Raw genomic sequence first — 16,907 nt, forward strand, 5'->3', positions numbered from 1 at the left:
GTGGTGTTGGTTGTACAACTCTATGAATATATTGAAAACCATTGAGTTGTGCAAATTTAAACCATTTGAGTTGTATTGGATGTGAATATCTCAATAAAGCTATTATGAAAAATATGAATATGGGAGTAAATCACCCTTAATTTGTCTGGAAAACAGAAGACGAGCTGGTAGAAACAGGCATTTAAAATACATCAAGAAATGACAGTGAGGACATAGCATAAAACTGGGGGAAAAAAAAAAACCTTAAATGTGTAACAGCAGGAGAATGGATAAATTATGATATATTCATCAAAAAAGAAATGACAGTAAGAATCCTGATAATTAACAAATCCACATAAAATTGTTAATAACTTATAGATGTGACCTAAAATTAGCATTTGTACAACATTTAGTATAGGAGTAAAATATCTTTACTTAACTCTCCAACCCTTAATACTACTATTAACATATTACCGAAGAACACCATTTAACAAGGCAATGAAACAATATAATATAGTTTAGAACGATTTTATTTTAACATGCAGAGATTTGGGGTCTTTTAAAACACTTTCAGGGTCAGTTTCATTTAACTGAAAAGTTTAGCGTATTGGACAACTTCAAAGAAGAATCATTAAACAATTTCTTACCTAACTTTCAGTTTTTTAAAAAGGAAAGAGAAGATTATTACTTGGAACAACAGAAAAGGCAAGGGATAATAATGATGATGATGATGATGTAGAATAAAAGTGTAGAATGGTGGAAAGCATGCTCTAATTAGGAAGATAAAATAACAACACAGATCAATGTGTAGGGTTTCAGAAGGAAATTGGGTAGTTGAGCCGCTCAACTCTTAGGTGACTTCTGTCAGTTATAGTTTATTGCAGAAATAACTTTGCAAACCATTTTGGCCCTTTTGGCTTATTTTGTTTTTATATGATCACTGGACTAATCAGGAAAAAACAAAAACTTTACTGTTTTAATAAGGAAACCAAGGAAATGAGAACCTATAGGAATTGCCCATGATTGGGATTGAGGAATAGGCGTAAACGGAGAAACTCCTTAAGCTTTGCCTAGAAAGAATCTTAGAAATTGTTTAAGACAAGATATTTTGGCTTTAGTATATTTATACTTTATCATTTTGTTATTGATTCTAAAATTATTTTACTTGTAAAATGAGACAGAAGATAGTAGGTAAAATTTAGTAGCTAATAAAGAATGAAAAATTATCAGAAATTTAAAACTACCATGTATATGTAGATGATGTCTATGTTTTTAAAAGGTCTGTGTATCAGAAGTTTAGAGAATTGTTTCAAAACTTGAGGCGTATGTACATTTAAAATTTGGCACTCAGAAAGCTTTGCTGCAGTATTTTTTAATTTGCTTCTTAAATCCCCTCAATTTGCTATTCTTTAATGTTAATCTTTTTTCCCCCCAAGAGCAAGTCCCTCATCTTAGAGGCTGGAGGATTTATTTGTCTTTCCTGAGAATTTCCTTCCCTTATCTTTTTAATTGCAGTGCTGTTATGGGTCCTGTCCCAGATTTCTTTCTTAATTTTTCTCTCTTTTCATTTAATTTAGGCATATCCATTTCACATTAGTATTGTGCCTCTTTTTATCTTGGAGGAAGCAACTGGAATTCTCTGAGTGTATTGTAAAATTCTCCTATTTAAGTTAATGGCAAACACTGAAATATGCCTGTGATAATTATGGGATCATTAATAGGAAGAGGAACAATTCTAGATTTTTTCAGAAGTCTTTTCAGTCAGTATTTTACATTATATGTAAGCTGACAAAAAGCTCTTTGCAAAGTCTAGTGTTACTTTGAGCAGAGTGAGCTTATTTTTTAGCCAAAATATTTCTGCCATACCACCAGCTACACAGCCTTTATGATTTCTCAGAGGTGTTCTTATTTAAGCATAGGAACCACCATTCATCCATCCATCTATCCATCCATCTGTCTATCTATCTATCTAACTCAGAATTTTTGTCACAATTTTTTTTAAATTAGAGAACATGTATTCTGCTGTTTGGTCACATCTGTCCCATCCTAGTTCTCTGAAAGAATTGTCAATTAGAGTCTAGTTCTTTGTGTTGGTGTTCTAATTAATTGGGAAAGGGAAATTTGCTTTTAAGTCTATGTGAAAGCCCTTGCTAATTAGAAACATTAATTCAAAATTTCTTTCATATTTTCTTTGCTTAATGTGTTCCTCTTCAGTTGGCTCTGATTTTTGTTTGTTTGTTTTTAAAATTAGAGTAATACTGCATTGATTTAACTCATTTTAATATATCAGACTCCTACATATAAAATAGTTTAAATAGTTGATTGTATGTACTGCCAAATTATTCAGTTTAAAAATAGGACTCAGGGCTTCCCTGGTGGCGCAGTGGTTGAGAGTCCGCCTGCCAATGCAGGGGATGCGGGTTCGTGCCCCAGTTTGGGAAGATCCCACATGCCGCGGAGCGGCTGGGCCCGTGAGCCATGGCCGCTGGGCCTGCGCGTCCGGAGCCTGTGCTCCGCGGCGGGAGAGGCCACAACAGTGAGAGGCCCGCATACCGCAAAAAAAAAAAAAAAAAAAAAAATAGGACTCAGAAGCGTTTTTTAAAATATTAAGTTCTCCTTATATATTGAAAATAGAATTCAAATTTACATGATTTTATATAGTATTTTTAGGTCTTACAATTCTTTTAGAAGTTAAACTGTAGCTGTATGTTATTGCTTTCTTATTTCTTTTTAAAGACTATGTTCTACCCTTTGATGCTTTCACATTACGCCTACTGAATTTATGGTGATGATTTCAATTTACTGGAAATTTCCTGTGATTAATTAAGGGTAGAGTTTGGCAAGTAAAGTTTGATAACTGTAAATGAGAGAAATAAACCGAAAATGAGAGAATTTTAGAAAGTGGCGTATTTGTACTTTTTGGAATTTTGAAGTGGTTGCTAATTGAAAATTGTCAGAACTACAGATCAACCTACTGGTTGGGTGAAAGGGCCTTTTTATTAGCCATGTATGGGCTCTTTATATGCAGGTGTTTTAATATGTTTAATTGTAGTGTAGATCTGTTTGGTCTAACTCACTGTGACAGTTCTCCAGTCCTGAATCCCAGTCGTGGGACACAGTACATCAGTGTTTCTCTTGTGAACATTAGAGGTGAAATGAGTGGGGTTAGTGAGCATCTTGAGTATGAGGAGAGTTCATTTAGTAACAACGGAATTGAGGTCCTGAGTATGAACACTTTTTCACTTTACATTCTTTGTGAACTGTTGGGTTGCAAGCCGTCCGTGTTTTTGTAAAGGAGTCTTAGAGTAAGAATAATTGTTGTATTCTAAAAGTGGTGTCTTTGGGAGAATTATTTTGTGGGAAGTTTAATCCTTTTCCTAAATATATAAATAAATATTATTTGCTTTATCATTAAAGACTATCCATAATAGGAATGTGAATGGATTTGGGGATAGAGCTTTTGTGCAAATTTATGATTGGGTATACCCAAATTGCTCAGAGAATTGTTCAAGGATGACATAACATAAAAGAATTTTGTGATTGGTAATGAGCGAAAAATGTACTGTAAACTTTCAACCCATTTGAAAAAACAGAAAAAAACCCCAAAAAACTGGAGTTGTGTAAAACACCTACAGATGGCAAGATTTAGCATAGAGTCAACTCTCACCCTTCATAGCACTTATGATCAGGTTACACTCTGTGCTCTGGAAACCTCAGTGTTTTAATGGGGTAAAAGTTGGATCTAAATTGCTCTTCGGGTGTTTGTATATATTAGAGAACCATCTAGTACCTTAAAAAAGTTCAGCATTTTACAAGTTTTTATTGTTGCTTTAGTCAAATGTTTCCTTGAAATAAGTTTGTTTGGCATAAAGTTATAAGTTAAAACTGTTTAGACTCAGATTACTGAGATGTTTGCCAACTGCCTTAGGCTTCTCTTATCATTTAAAAAATTAAAAGTATATTTTGGCAGCCCATAAATAGGTACTGATTAATCTCTTTGTCCACTTCAGTAATCCCAGAAGATTTAGAAACACATTTATTAAAAGCAATGCACAGGTCAGTTTTTAAAATAGAAAGTATCAGAGATAAAGTTGTTTTTCTAGTAAAATGCATAAGTAGCTTACATATATTGTTATCCGTTGGTTTGTAATTAATGTATTTTTCTGTTAATATTTCTGATGACATTAGAAGTCTCTTTTAAAAAACTGGGAATGAAAGAGTAGTTTTCTTCACTGAAAATATTTATTTATTTATTTATTTATTAATAAATGTATTTATTTATTTTTGGCTGTGTTGGGTCTTTGTTTCTGTGCGAGGGCTTTCTGCAGTTGTGGCGAGCGGAGGCCACTCTTCATCACGGTGCGCGGGCCTCTCACTGTCACGGCCTCTCCCGTTATGGAGCACAGGCTCCAGATGCGCAGGCTCAGCAGTTGTGGCTCACAGGCTTAGTTGCTCCGCGGCATGTGGGATCTTCCCAGACCAGGGCTCGAACCCGTGTCCCTTGCATTGGCAGGCAGATTCTTAACCACTGCGCCACCAGGGAAGCCCGAAAATATTTATTTTTTCATACGTGTTTTAACAAATCTCCATAGATTGACCAATAAAAGGATTATTATTTTACATCTTCAAAGAGGATTCCTATTTAGGAAAGTAGAATGGTCTCTTTTTTTCAACCATTAAACATTCAGTTTAATGCTGTTTTCTAACATGAGATCCGTTGGTATGATTGTATCAGATAAGGAATCGAAAGTATATTATAGTTTCTGCCGATGACCTAACCAGTAACCAGGTTGTTCCTTTTCTTGTGTTCCCTCTTCACTTCCACCTCCTGACCCCCTCTTTGGGTTGATTTGTAATCTGACTCTTGTGACAGATGTTAAGAGGTGGAGCAAGGGGTTCTCTGCTTTTAGACCCACAGGTTACAAGACTGCTCTCTTAAATCTACGGTCAGAAGAAAGTTTCTTGAGCCTTTTAAAATTACTGTTATCAAAGGAAAAGCACAGGGTAATATAAACAAAAATGACAAAGAAAACTTAAGGGAGGAATAGAAGAGACATGAAGATAAGTCAGACAGACACTACTAAGGATGTTTTGGAGGAGTGGGTAGGCTTTTCGTGTTGAAGCATGTGCTTTGCTTTGACTGAATGTGGCTTAATTTCTGTAAACAGACCTCCTTCTGGGATGAATGTGTTTTAGCCATGTCTGTACCTGTAGCAGAATACTGGCGATGAAATTTTAGAGGCAATTTAAAGATGGGAGAAGAGACGTGAAAAAGCTTCAAGTTTCAGAGATACTGCATATTCTACCAAGTTTGAACACATTTTGAAATACCAAAAAAAAAAAAAATGTTTTCACAACTCTATTTTTCAACTATTTACAACTAAATTTCTATAAATTGGAAATCAGTTGACTCAAAATACACGTACTTCAAAACATTTCTTTCAGTAGTTACACGCCTGTGTGCAGAATCGCTACATTTTCCCAATCTCCTGTTCCAGTTTCCTAGAATCTGTCTGAACTTTCTCCTGTGGAGAGTGGAGGGCTTTCAGCTAGGAACTTTCTTGACTAGGCAGTGATTCAGGAGAGAGGATAAGTTCTGCTAGCTGAATGTGTAGAAGCCGTGTTGGCAAACACATGGGTTCTGGGCTAGTGTGCAAGCACATGGGGTCAGAAGCAGACCGTCTTTGGTCGTTCCGGGTCGCTGTGGCGTTTCTGCGCATCTCAGCGTGGCCAGAGCCTGCCCACTGCGCCGTGGCTCACCCTTTGTCTAAAGCTTAGCAGAACAGAGCGCTGACATGATCCTGGTTTTAGTTCTTGATGTTGAAAGCACTAGCATGTAAGCTCTGGAAAGCATTTAATCACTGTAGTTTCTACACAGACAAGTCCAGTGAGAGCAGCTTTTACTAATTTACAACGTAAGAAGTTGAGTATTTGTTCTCCTAAAAATCTTACTTTATTAAAGCATTTAATTTAAAAACGGGAAAGACCTTCCCAGTTTTCCCATTAGAGAACACAAAAGAAAGCGCATAATGACTGCTTATTGCATAAGCATAGCAGTTTACATTTACAACCAGGGTACCAATTACAGGTACGTTTAGTCAGTTGAAACGTAAAAAATTAGTGTTAATAAGCTTAGTCTCCTTGGCAGTACTGTGGTGCTTACTTTGCCCCATTTCTTTGAGTGTATTATTTTCTATTAACTAAAGAGAAAGACACCGCACACCTGTCATTTACTGTACTGCATCTTGTGTATAATTAAGACCAGGAGTGAATGTTTATTTGAAAGCTGGCAAAGAGATGGTTCCTCCTTGCTTTAAGGAAATGTCTAAAAAATTAAAAAAGCATATGCCTGTATTGCTTTTTTTAATGGGCCAGGATATATTTTTCAACATATTTCTTCCCTTTTGCTGCATATTACGAATAAACAGAATATTAACAAAATTAGCATTCTGGAGTGCATTCATAGATTTTTAGTTGCTAATTTAATCTGCTTTGAAAACTCCTGCAAAGCAGGTACTCTATTTTAAATAAATATGGGGTAGGTAATCCATCATTGTTGTCTTTATCTTTAAACTAATTGCTCTTAGGTATGTGTTCAAAATAAATGAATTCAAGCATGATTTCGTACAGCGTTCTTTTTTGTTAACCATGCAAGCATATTTATTTGAACTGACAGTATTGTCGTCTGTTGGTTAGGCAGATTTCAAAGTAAGTTTTCTTGTGCACCACAGAAGCGAAAGTTTCTTCAGAGAGAGCAACTACAAATATTTTATTTTTATTTTTAGTTGTTGTTGTAAAAAGAGGTAGGGGTGCCAAGCTGGCAGGAAAGACTAAAGTAGAATTTTTATTGTAAGTTTTTAGTTTTAAAGAAAATTTACATAGCAAGGAAGCGCAGGCTGTCTGGGGCAGCACTGAACATAATTCCAGGTATTAGGATATGATTTCCATCAGTAAGAATCATCTGTCAACTAGGACAGACGATTTGCATGTAGGTGATGGAACTGTGATCATCTTTATTTCTGAGCATCTTTGTTTTAGAGCTGGAAGAGGCCCTAGGAATCATGTAATTCCTTCAAAGTTAAGGCCTGTAGTTAGTAAACAATTTTCTGGCTGTTGCATGGTTACTTATGGGCTGTGCTGGGACCTGAATCCCGGTTCTCACCTTCACAGCTCAGTGGCTCATGTTATCAAACCATGATGCTTCCCTGATTGTTTCTGTAAATGGAACATTTTCACTGGCTGCCATTAGTCAGTCAGAGGTGGTATATGTTGAATGTGGTGGAATTAGTAATTGAGGTTTCAGTGAATATGCGTTGTATGTAACACATGCCTTATGTATAACCTGAGGCACCCTAAGCTATTTGATTGAAAATTTAAGTTTCAGCCTAGGCATATCTATGATTTTTTTTTTTTTTTTTTTTTTTTTTGTGGTATGCGGGCCTCTCACTGCTGTGGCCTCTCCCGTTGCGGAGCACAGGCTCCGGATGCGCAGGCTCAGCGGCCATGGCTCACGGGCCCAGCCGCTCTGCGGCATGTGGTATCCTCCCGGACCGGGGCACGAACCCGTGTCCCCTGCATCGGCAGGCGGACTCTCAACCACTGCGCCACCAGGGAAGCCCTATGAATTTTTTTTATCGAGGATGAATTTAGGTTGACAGAATGTAAATACATGTATTTTGTATATTGGTTGCAGTTATTACAAGAAAAGCCTGCCTATGTTTGCTTTCAAATATATGAACTCAACTTGGAATATTATGGTACTATTAAATAATATTTTCAAAGGCTGAAATAATAAAGAAAAATACTTTTGCGATGCTGTTAGGTGACAATGGTAGGATTCATTTTTATACAACGTTTTTAAAACTATGTTTTGTTAAAAATTGTTAATCTTTGTTAAATAGTATCTTCAGATAGTAGAAATATGAGTGTTTCCCTTCTTTCTTTACTTTTCCCTCCTTTTCACATTTTTTCCCTAGGGAACATTTTTTCTTATAAAAACAATGAACCTGTTGGGAATGAAATTATAAATAAATTTATTTATAAATGTATCCTTATAGATAAACTGAGTAGATAGCTGATAATATCATACCTATAATTTTTTAAGCTTAAAAGGACCTCCTCGCCGGAAAGATACTTGCTCAACCTTACTGTTAAAGCATTAAAACGATACTTATTCCTCCAGTAACTGGTGTTACCACCTATTGAAAAGTACAGAACTTGTACAGCATTCGTATCAGGTGCTGTTCTGTACTTGTGCTGACTCATTTCACACTACAGCCCTTAGGAGGTAGGTAGTGGTGCTGGTGGCGTTGGTGCTGGTGGTACTCTTCCACGGGAGAGGAACCTGAGGCACGGAGGTGTGAAATAATTTTTCTGAAGCAACACGTCTAGCGCAGCCAGTGTTTAAACTAGTCTGGCACTGGAGCCCATAATCTTAGATATTATGTGGTGGTTACTTAGGTGTTGCATTGTGGTATAGAAACATGACCCAGGAAGAAAAGATTTAGAAAGAAGTAGTCAAACTATGCCTAATGTAAGATTTTTGCCTACAAACTGAATGCACAGATTTCTGTTTGCTGCCATATCATATAAAAATTGCTACATTGAGTATCAGAAAATTTAGAGGATATATTATAGACTAGATGGTCTACTGGAAATTAGCTTGCAGGTGTGGGTCTCATTGAGCTGAGACCGGTAACTGAAATAGCGGGGCAGTGGGTCTGTGGCACTGCCAAAGGGGAAGATGGGCCTTAAATATTAAGACAGGACAGAGGGCAAATGGTGGTTCCAAGAATGGGCTCCAAATGAAGACCACAAGGGCAGACTCCAAATTGTAGAAATTGATTTCAAGACCAGCTGCTTCTCATATGGGCAGCTCTAGCAAGCAGGAGAGCAAGGATTTATAACAGAGGTTAATAATTCTTCTGAGGAACCAGGTAGACTCTCTTCTTACATAATAAACAACATAGGTCTTTTCCTAATTTACTTATTCCTCATAACAGTTGTGAAAGTCTTCTCAGATAGGTGTGAATACTTTCATTTTATGGAGATTAATGAGAGAGTATTATGGCCAGAGGTAGTAAGTAGTGGAGCCTAAGTTCAAACAAGACCTTCTGACTCCAAGTCCATTGTTCTTGTTGTCTAGATATGCACTTCACAAGAAAATGTTGCCATTATTCAAAGCTCCAAGGATAAGTGTTAATTATTTTGGGTCAAAAAATTAGGTGATATAACCGTATCATTTCAAAATTCATTTAACCAGAGATAATTTATTGAACTCTGACCACTACAAAGTTAGTTGCTCAGTGGGAGAAAAATGAATCCCTTACCTTTAAGAAGCTTGTAGCATAGTTGAGGTTGACATATAAACATTAACAAAAAGACCAAGATTTTTTTTTTTTAATATTTATTTAGCTAGCTATGCTGAGTCTTCGTTGCAGCATGCAGGATCTTTTAGTTGCAGCATGCGAACCCCTGGTTGTGGCATGTGGGAACCAGTTCCCTGACCAGGGATCGAACCTCGGCCCCTGGCATTGGGAGTGCGGAGTGTTAGCCCTTGGACCACCAGTTTTTAATTCATGTGTAGTATACATAGGCATTCCACGAGTGCCCCCAGAGCTAAGTCTCCTGCCGCATGCCTACATCCAATAAGTATTTGAATGAACAAATGAGTCCAAATTAGGGCACATTGGTTAGGGAGGGGTTTATGGGGGAGATAAAACACGCTGCAAAGCCTTGAAAGACAACTAAGATTTGGATACCTGAAGAGAGGTGGTGAAGGTGTAGCATTCTCGGCAAGAGATACAGCTTGAACAAAGAGCAGGAGAGGGGAGTGAGCAAAGCCAGAGAAGCCTTTGTGTAGAGGAGGAATAGAGGACACACGTTGAGCCAACTCGGAGGCCTTTAAACGCTGGGTTAAAAGCCTTTTCCTTTCATTCTCCAGGCAGTGGCTGCCATCAGAGATTTACATCTCAGGATATGATGAGTGAGATTACCAAAGTGACATTTTATGGTGATTGATTTGCTCTTGGTGCACAGGGTGAGTTTGGGGGTGAAATGGAGAGGAGGAGGCTAGAGGCCAGGAGAAGAGTGGGAGGCGAAGGCTTGGTCTAGAGCAGTGGGCGCTACGTCCCAACTGGACCGAGGGTCCTGGCGTCAAAAAGCCAGTCAGTAGATTGAAAGAGAGAAGTTCAATGCAAAAAAAACAGAGTTACAAATAGAATGATCGTCTTAAAGTTAAAGAGAACCAGTGTCTTGTAGTGTTTCCTGATCGAGAACTACCAAGATAAAATCTTATTTGGATTTTAAATGCTTATTCTTCTTTACCAATTAAAAAAACACTTTTTTGACCCCTTTTCTTTGGATTATTTATAGCATTCTCTTTCTTTTCTCAAAGATAACTGCTTTCTACAGTTTGTTGTTTATTGTACCCATGCTTTTTATTTTTGCTTTTTACTTTTACTCTTTGTGTTTTTGTTTATAATATTTGGTATCATTTTGTACGTTGTAAAACTTGATTAAATATCTCACACTGCCCATTTTGTTTTGCAACTTGCTTTCTTCCTGTAACTTTGTTTTGAGATAATGTCCATGTATTTGCAAGTCAGTCCAGTGTACAGCATTCCATTATATGAACATGTCACAATTTGTCCATTTTCCTCTTGACGAACAGTTAGGTTGTTTCCAATTTTTTGCACTTGTAAGCATTCCAGCAGCAAACGTTTTTGTGAATGCCAACTTGTGTACATGTGAGAATTTCTCTGGGGTATTACCTAGGAGAGTAATTGCTGGGTTGTAAAATATGCGATTTAAGATTTAATTTTTGACAGTGTTAAGGGTGTGGAATGGTATTTCATTTTACTTTTAATAGACATTCTCTGATTACTATTGAGACTACACATTGGCCATTTTGTTTCTTCTGAACTGCCTGTTAATACATTTTGCCCATTTTTCTATTGGGCTATGTTTTATATATATATATATATATATATATACACATATATATATATATATACTTTTTTTTTTTTTTTGCCGTGCTGTGCGGCTTGTGGGATCTTAGTTCCCCGACCAGGGAGCGAACCCGGGACCCCTACAGTGGAAGTGCAGTCTTAACCACTGGACCGCCAGGGAATTCCCTTTTATATTGATTTAGAGTTATTGATATAATCGAGATACTTCAGGTGGGCATTTTTAACTTTTGGTTAACTCTGTTCCTTTGGTAGTCTGATAAGACTGTATATCAACTATGATTCTAGGCAACGTTATATTCAGTAAAAACGACCCCTGATTGGTTAACTGCATCTTGAATAGGAGGATAAATGAAATACAAATACCTGATGCGGGAGCCCTAGCTTTGAGATTCCCTGGGTGCAGTGAGTCTTATAAACAAGCATTTCCCCCACCAGGGACTTTGGAAGCTTTGCCTATGAACTTGTTAAAAGAGATACTGGCTTCTCTGGAGCAGGAAACATCTAAAGGGGCAGCTCCTGCACCCATCCAGGGTGGAACTGATCCTTGGTCTGGTGGAAGTACTTCCATGGCGGAGTAGAGCCTAATGCTCCCTGGCTGGCAAGCCCTGTTCTGGCCTGTATCCTTCTCAGGAGACTGATGCCAGGTGTTGCCTATGGTCGTTTTGAGTGTGAATATTTAGTTGAACCGAAGAATACCCTTTAGTGAGTGTCGCAGCTATATTGGCACTTAAAATTATCTGAAAGAAAGTTAAAGAATTAGCTTCTGATAAATATACCTCCATGAAATATTTTTAATTTTCTCATAATGAATTTTAAAATATAATTTGTGCATCTTGATTATGCAATCCTGACCCTAAGTAATGGGCTCTGTTAAGGGAAGAGAGAGGTATCATCATTTGTGTCTGTGTGGTTCTGCTGCGTGAGTTTAAGTTGGTCAAAATGGAGAGGGGTCAGTATCAGTCGTTTTCCTGCCAGGTTCTGATCATTTTCAGTTGTTTTTTGATTTTCACTAGTAATCAACCTAAACCATTGGGACTCAGCTGATGGCTTGCAGGCCCCTGTTGGAATACATACTTCTTAGGCATGTGCTTAGATTTCTCCAGATTTTTATTTATTTTTATGTTCGTTTGTTTTGTTTTGTTTTGTTTTTTGTGGTACGTGGGCCTCTCACTGTTGTGGCCTCTCCCGTTGCGGAGCGCAGGCTCAGCGGCCATGGCTCACGGGCCCAGCCGCTCCGCGGCATGTGGGATCTTCCCCGACCGGGGCACAAACCCGTGTCCCCTGCGTCGGCAGGCGGACTCTCAACCACTGCGCCACCAGGGAAGCCCTCTCCAGATTTTTAGCTCAGCCCATCAGTGTGGTTTTTCTTTTTGAAGGAAACGTATTAAATCATGTGATTTAATAGGGAAATAGTATTTGGTAGGTGAGAAACATTTTATATATATTTTAAGAACATATTTATCTTGAGCCAGAGGGATGTATACTTTGCCTTATTCCATTTAAAAATGTAAACAAATATATTTTGGTTCAGTTGGTAGAGTTGTTCAGTTTGACTTCTGGGTAGATACGTGTATGTATATTTGTATTATTTTTAATAAACTATTAAAATTTTTCAGACCTTTAGCTAATCCTTGGTAGACTCTTGTGTGGTCGACTGCCCTAATTTAGAAATAAGAATTTGACTGACCCTTGATTTTTAGAACAAAAGGAAAATGCTAAAATTAGTGGTAGAAACTATAGGCTTACCTTAACTAGTGATTTAAAAAATAAGAGGCATAGGGCTTCCCTGGTGGCGCAGTGGTTGAGAGTCCGCTTGCCGATGCAGGGGACACGGGTTCATGCCCCGGTCCGGGAAGATCCCACATGCCGCAGAGCGGCTGGGCCCGTGAGCCATGGCTGCTGAGCCTGCGAGTCCGGAGCCTGTGCTCTGCAATGGGAGAGGCCACAACAGTGAGAGGCCCGCGTACCACAAAAAAAATAAATAAATAAAATAAGAGGCATAAATATGGCTTTTTCTTTTTTCTAAAAATGGTGGTACTGTATATATAAAAACGATGGTTCTAAAAATGATGGTACCGCAGAATGCATGCCCTCCTTGCTCACTACTCCACTTCCTTAAAGATAAAAAAGAAATACCGTCTCTTTTGGATCAAAGCAGAAATTAAGGCAGCCTTCTTAGGCGTTCTCTTCCCATATTGGCTGCCAACTGCCTTAGCTAGATTGTGCTTTTACCCACTGGCTTCTTGTCCTCCTTCTCTCCCCAGGCTAGTATAAGCCTATTAAAGTTGCGTATTCAGTGCGTTGAGAGACCATGGTTTGTTAGGCAGGATGTATCCCTCCCACAGCATCCCAGCCATGCCCCTATCTGGGCTGTGATTCAAGGAGCTGCAAAAAGAGTGACCCTGGTTTCTTTGTTCCACGTCAGGAACCAAGTGTCACTACTTTGCCTCTCTCCTCTTCTTTATGTAGAAGTACTTAAACGTGTATAGATTTGAGCAATTCATAGGAGTACTCCCGTATTACAAGAGGATTGGGCGTGTTAATTATCCTGTGTATGTGATTGAACATTAAATTTACATGAAAGTTAATACAGTGTACACTACTATATGGTTAAAGAACCATATGTTAATACATATATGTTAATACAATGTATATTATTGTAGTAGGTAAAGAACCAAGTCAGATTCTGGGTGTGAATCCAAGCTTTGACACTTAATGTAAAATGGGGATAAGATAAATGTCTGCTTCTTAGGGTTGTTATTAAATGAGATAATGGGTGTAAAGGGCTTAGTACTTACTAAGCACTCAGTAAACATTAACTGTGCTTAAAATCACTTTAATTTGAAGCTTTGATATTTAGGTGCTTGCTAATTTCTTTTGCTGTAATTGTTTCATAATACCTGCTGTATGTACTGAAGTATTTCTTAATTGAACTTTACATGTTTTACTAAACTAAGACCCAAATTTCACTGCAGTGTTTTGCCATCATATTCACTATTTGCCATATCCTAAGCTTTTCCCTCCAAATGAGAACATTTCACATGATTTTGTCATTCCTTCATCTTTTCTGTTAAAGCATATTGTCATGTTAGCAAAATGTAATATGCTGTTTTATCTTTATGATGACCTATCATGTGAACCCAGATAATGTGGCTTTTCCCAGACAAATGTCCATTCACTAGTTCATGTTTCAATAGTAACAGTGATTCTTTTCATTTTTGTTAAGCTCTTTGTAAATATTTTTAGTTGTTAATCATTTTTTAGCCAGGAACTTCTAAGGAATAGTTTTTTCTATCAAAATAAGTGATATTGGCTATGTTTTTATGGAAAACAAATTGACAGCCTTTGGTATCTTGAAAGTGGGAGGTGCATGTTAGTGTACTTTTCATTCATTTTCTTGGTTGACTGTATAATAGTGCTTGGGATACTTAACACTAGAAGTTGAACATTTAAGCTATTGATTTTTTTCTTCATTATTTTGTTTAAGGAAAATGATTAGGTATGGTGCCTAGCTCAGCACCAAGGATAGATAGGCCCTTAATCCTCATTAAACTCTTACCCCTTTGGAGGTGTTAGGGTCAAGAAATATTTTTGAAATATTAAGATTTATTTCCACTCTCTGAGCATGTATTCACATGTTTATAATATCTAAGCTGCTGGAGAATTGACTTTATTTGCTTTTGTTTTAGATAGCTTTTTAAAGGAGGGCTATGGTTCTAACTCTGTTTCTCAGTAGAGGTGTTGAATACAAAGGAATGACTTAGAGTAGATGTCTTCTGTCAGATTTTCTTCATACTTTATATTTGGCTTATCTCTCTGACTAATAGGTCTTGTGTTTAACTCCCGAATCAGGGACCCAGTGCAGTGAATCTGTCCTTTATTCAGGCGTTTTAATTTCTCATTTACATATGGCATAGTTTGTACCAGTCATAAGACTTTTACATGGCGGATCTCCACTCAATAACAAAATACCGAAGTATGTAATAAAAGTTAGTACAAGGATTGAGGGTTTTACTGAGTTTGTCTTATTTTTATTTTTTTTTTAAGTTTTTTTGTTTGTTTGTTTTTTTAATGAAGATGTTGGGGGTAGGAATTTATTAATTTATTTATTTATTTTTGCTGTGTTGGGTCTTCATTTCTGTGCGAGGGCTTACTCTAGTTGTGGCAAGCGGGGGCGGCTCTTCATCGCTGTACGCGGGCCTCTCACTGTCACGGCCTTTCTTGTTGCGGAGCACAGGCTTCAGACACGCAGGCTCAGTAGTTGTGGCTCACGGACCTAGTTGCTCCGCGGCATGTGGGATCTTCCCAGACCAGGGCTCGAACCCGTGTCCCCTGCATTGGCAGGCGGACTCTCAACCACTGCGCCACCAGGGAAGCCCCTGGCTTTGTATTTAAATCACAGTAAACTGTTATGCACCCAATTACTATGTAATGCTTATTTCTTTGTCTAAAATTTTACAAATAATAGTAATTTTTCTCATATGTGTTTTAGTAATAGTTAATTTTTTGCTCTAAACCCCTTAATTGTCTCTGGAGTAAAACGTTTTTGAAATACTGCAGAATTGTTATGGGTGCCATCAAATGTAACAATTTAAGCTTATATTATTTACCGAGGCATCATAATAACTGCCACAGAGAACACAAAGATGAGCAACACACAGACTCTGACATCAAAGAGCTTAACATCAGAGTGCTGGGCCACCTTCTTAGGGTATACTTAGGGTAAAATAAGTACATAGCTAACAATAACCGTGATATACAAAGAACATAGTAGTTTTTTACATTTGTGTCCCCAGTTTCTGATACATTGCCTGGCACATATCAAATACGTATTTATAAATTGACTGTAAGGTGCTATTAGAGTTCAGTTGGTGGTTTGGGGGGATTGGGATAGGGAAAGGTCTCTTGTATGAACGGCTGAGGGGAGACTTCAGAAGGACGTGGCTATTGAGGTGATGAACCTTGGAGGATAGTAAGGTTTAGAGAGGCAGAGGATGGCAGGGGGACACCTCACTCTCAACAGAAAGGGACGGACTACACGAGTGATGTGTCAAGTCTAAGAACACTGGGTACTCTAGTTTGGCCAGAACTGAGCCCACAGAGCTAGAGGAATATTTGCTTGGAAAACCTAGAAAACTACGTAGATTGCACAGGCCTCTGAATGCCAGATCCCTATTTGATTTCACAGGGAATAAGAATAAGAGAACTGACATTTTTTAAGTCCCTACTGCATGTTAAGAACTGTGATGGGTGGTTGTTAATACTCATCACGCTTAATCCTCAGTGATTTGAGGATTTTACTGTATGGTGATTTCTATGCCCAAGTTCAACGTGAAGGGACCATGGCACTGAAATTTGATACTGATCCTAGGATAAGTAGGGAAAGGGGGAACCTTGACACGTTGGAGACGTTCCTGGGGAAGCCTACTTTAGAGATGAGGAAATTCTAGCCGTTGCAGAGGAATAGAAAGGAGATGTGATCAAGAGAAACTGTAAAAGTATTATCTAAAGATCTTGGAAATTGATTGGGTTTGAAGATTGAGAGAGAGGGAGGAGTTACAGAAAACTCACTGGGTGACAGAAAATGAGAAGCAGCAGATAGAGGAGGAGGCATGTCCTCAGAGTGGTGAGGGGTTCAGTTTCGGACACATCCAGGAAAGACGTCTGTAAGGGGCTGGAAGTTGGGCACTGGAGCTGAGGTGATGTCATGAGGCTGAAGTGTGCATCACGTCCCCGTTTTACAGATGTGATCACAGGACCTGCATCAGCAGATGCGATCTGCAAGGAGTGGCTTTATAGTCAGAAGCAAAACCAAGGGTGTTGTTCAAGTGATAGCCATAGGGTTTTGGGGTGTGTTTGTTTGTTTAGCTTGGTGGCAGGGAGAAGTAGACTCAACACAGGTCAGGGAGGTGAGGTAGGAAGAGAAGCAAGATCGCGCAGTGTCATTGAAGCCAAGTA

The 16,907-nt window shown here is 38.2% G+C and overlaps 1 protein-coding gene across 11 annotated transcripts in view; it reads left to right on the forward strand.

Moving 5' to 3' along the window:
* NCOA2 (nuclear receptor coactivator 2) overlaps positions 1-16,907 on the forward strand; it is a 273,875-nt gene that overhangs the window by 118,456 nt on the left and 138,512 nt on the right. For 2 of the 11 annotated variants that reach the window (XM_027127935.1, XM_027127936.1), the window contains exon 3: positions 9,923-10,018. The exons of the other annotated variants lie outside the window; for them this stretch is intronic. The gene's annotated coding sequence lies outside the window, so the exon portion shown is untranslated. The remainder of the gene's footprint in view (positions 1-9,922; positions 10,019-16,907) is intronic. 11 annotated transcript variants of the gene reach the window in all.

The sequence above is a fragment of the Aethalodelphis obliquidens genome, unplaced genomic scaffold, assembly GCF_003676395.1.
Source record: "Aethalodelphis obliquidens isolate GAN/ISIS:26980383/991018 unplaced genomic scaffold, ASM367639v1 scaffold33, whole genome shotgun sequence".
NCBI lineage: Eukaryota > Metazoa > Chordata > Mammalia > Artiodactyla > Delphinidae > Aethalodelphis > Aethalodelphis obliquidens.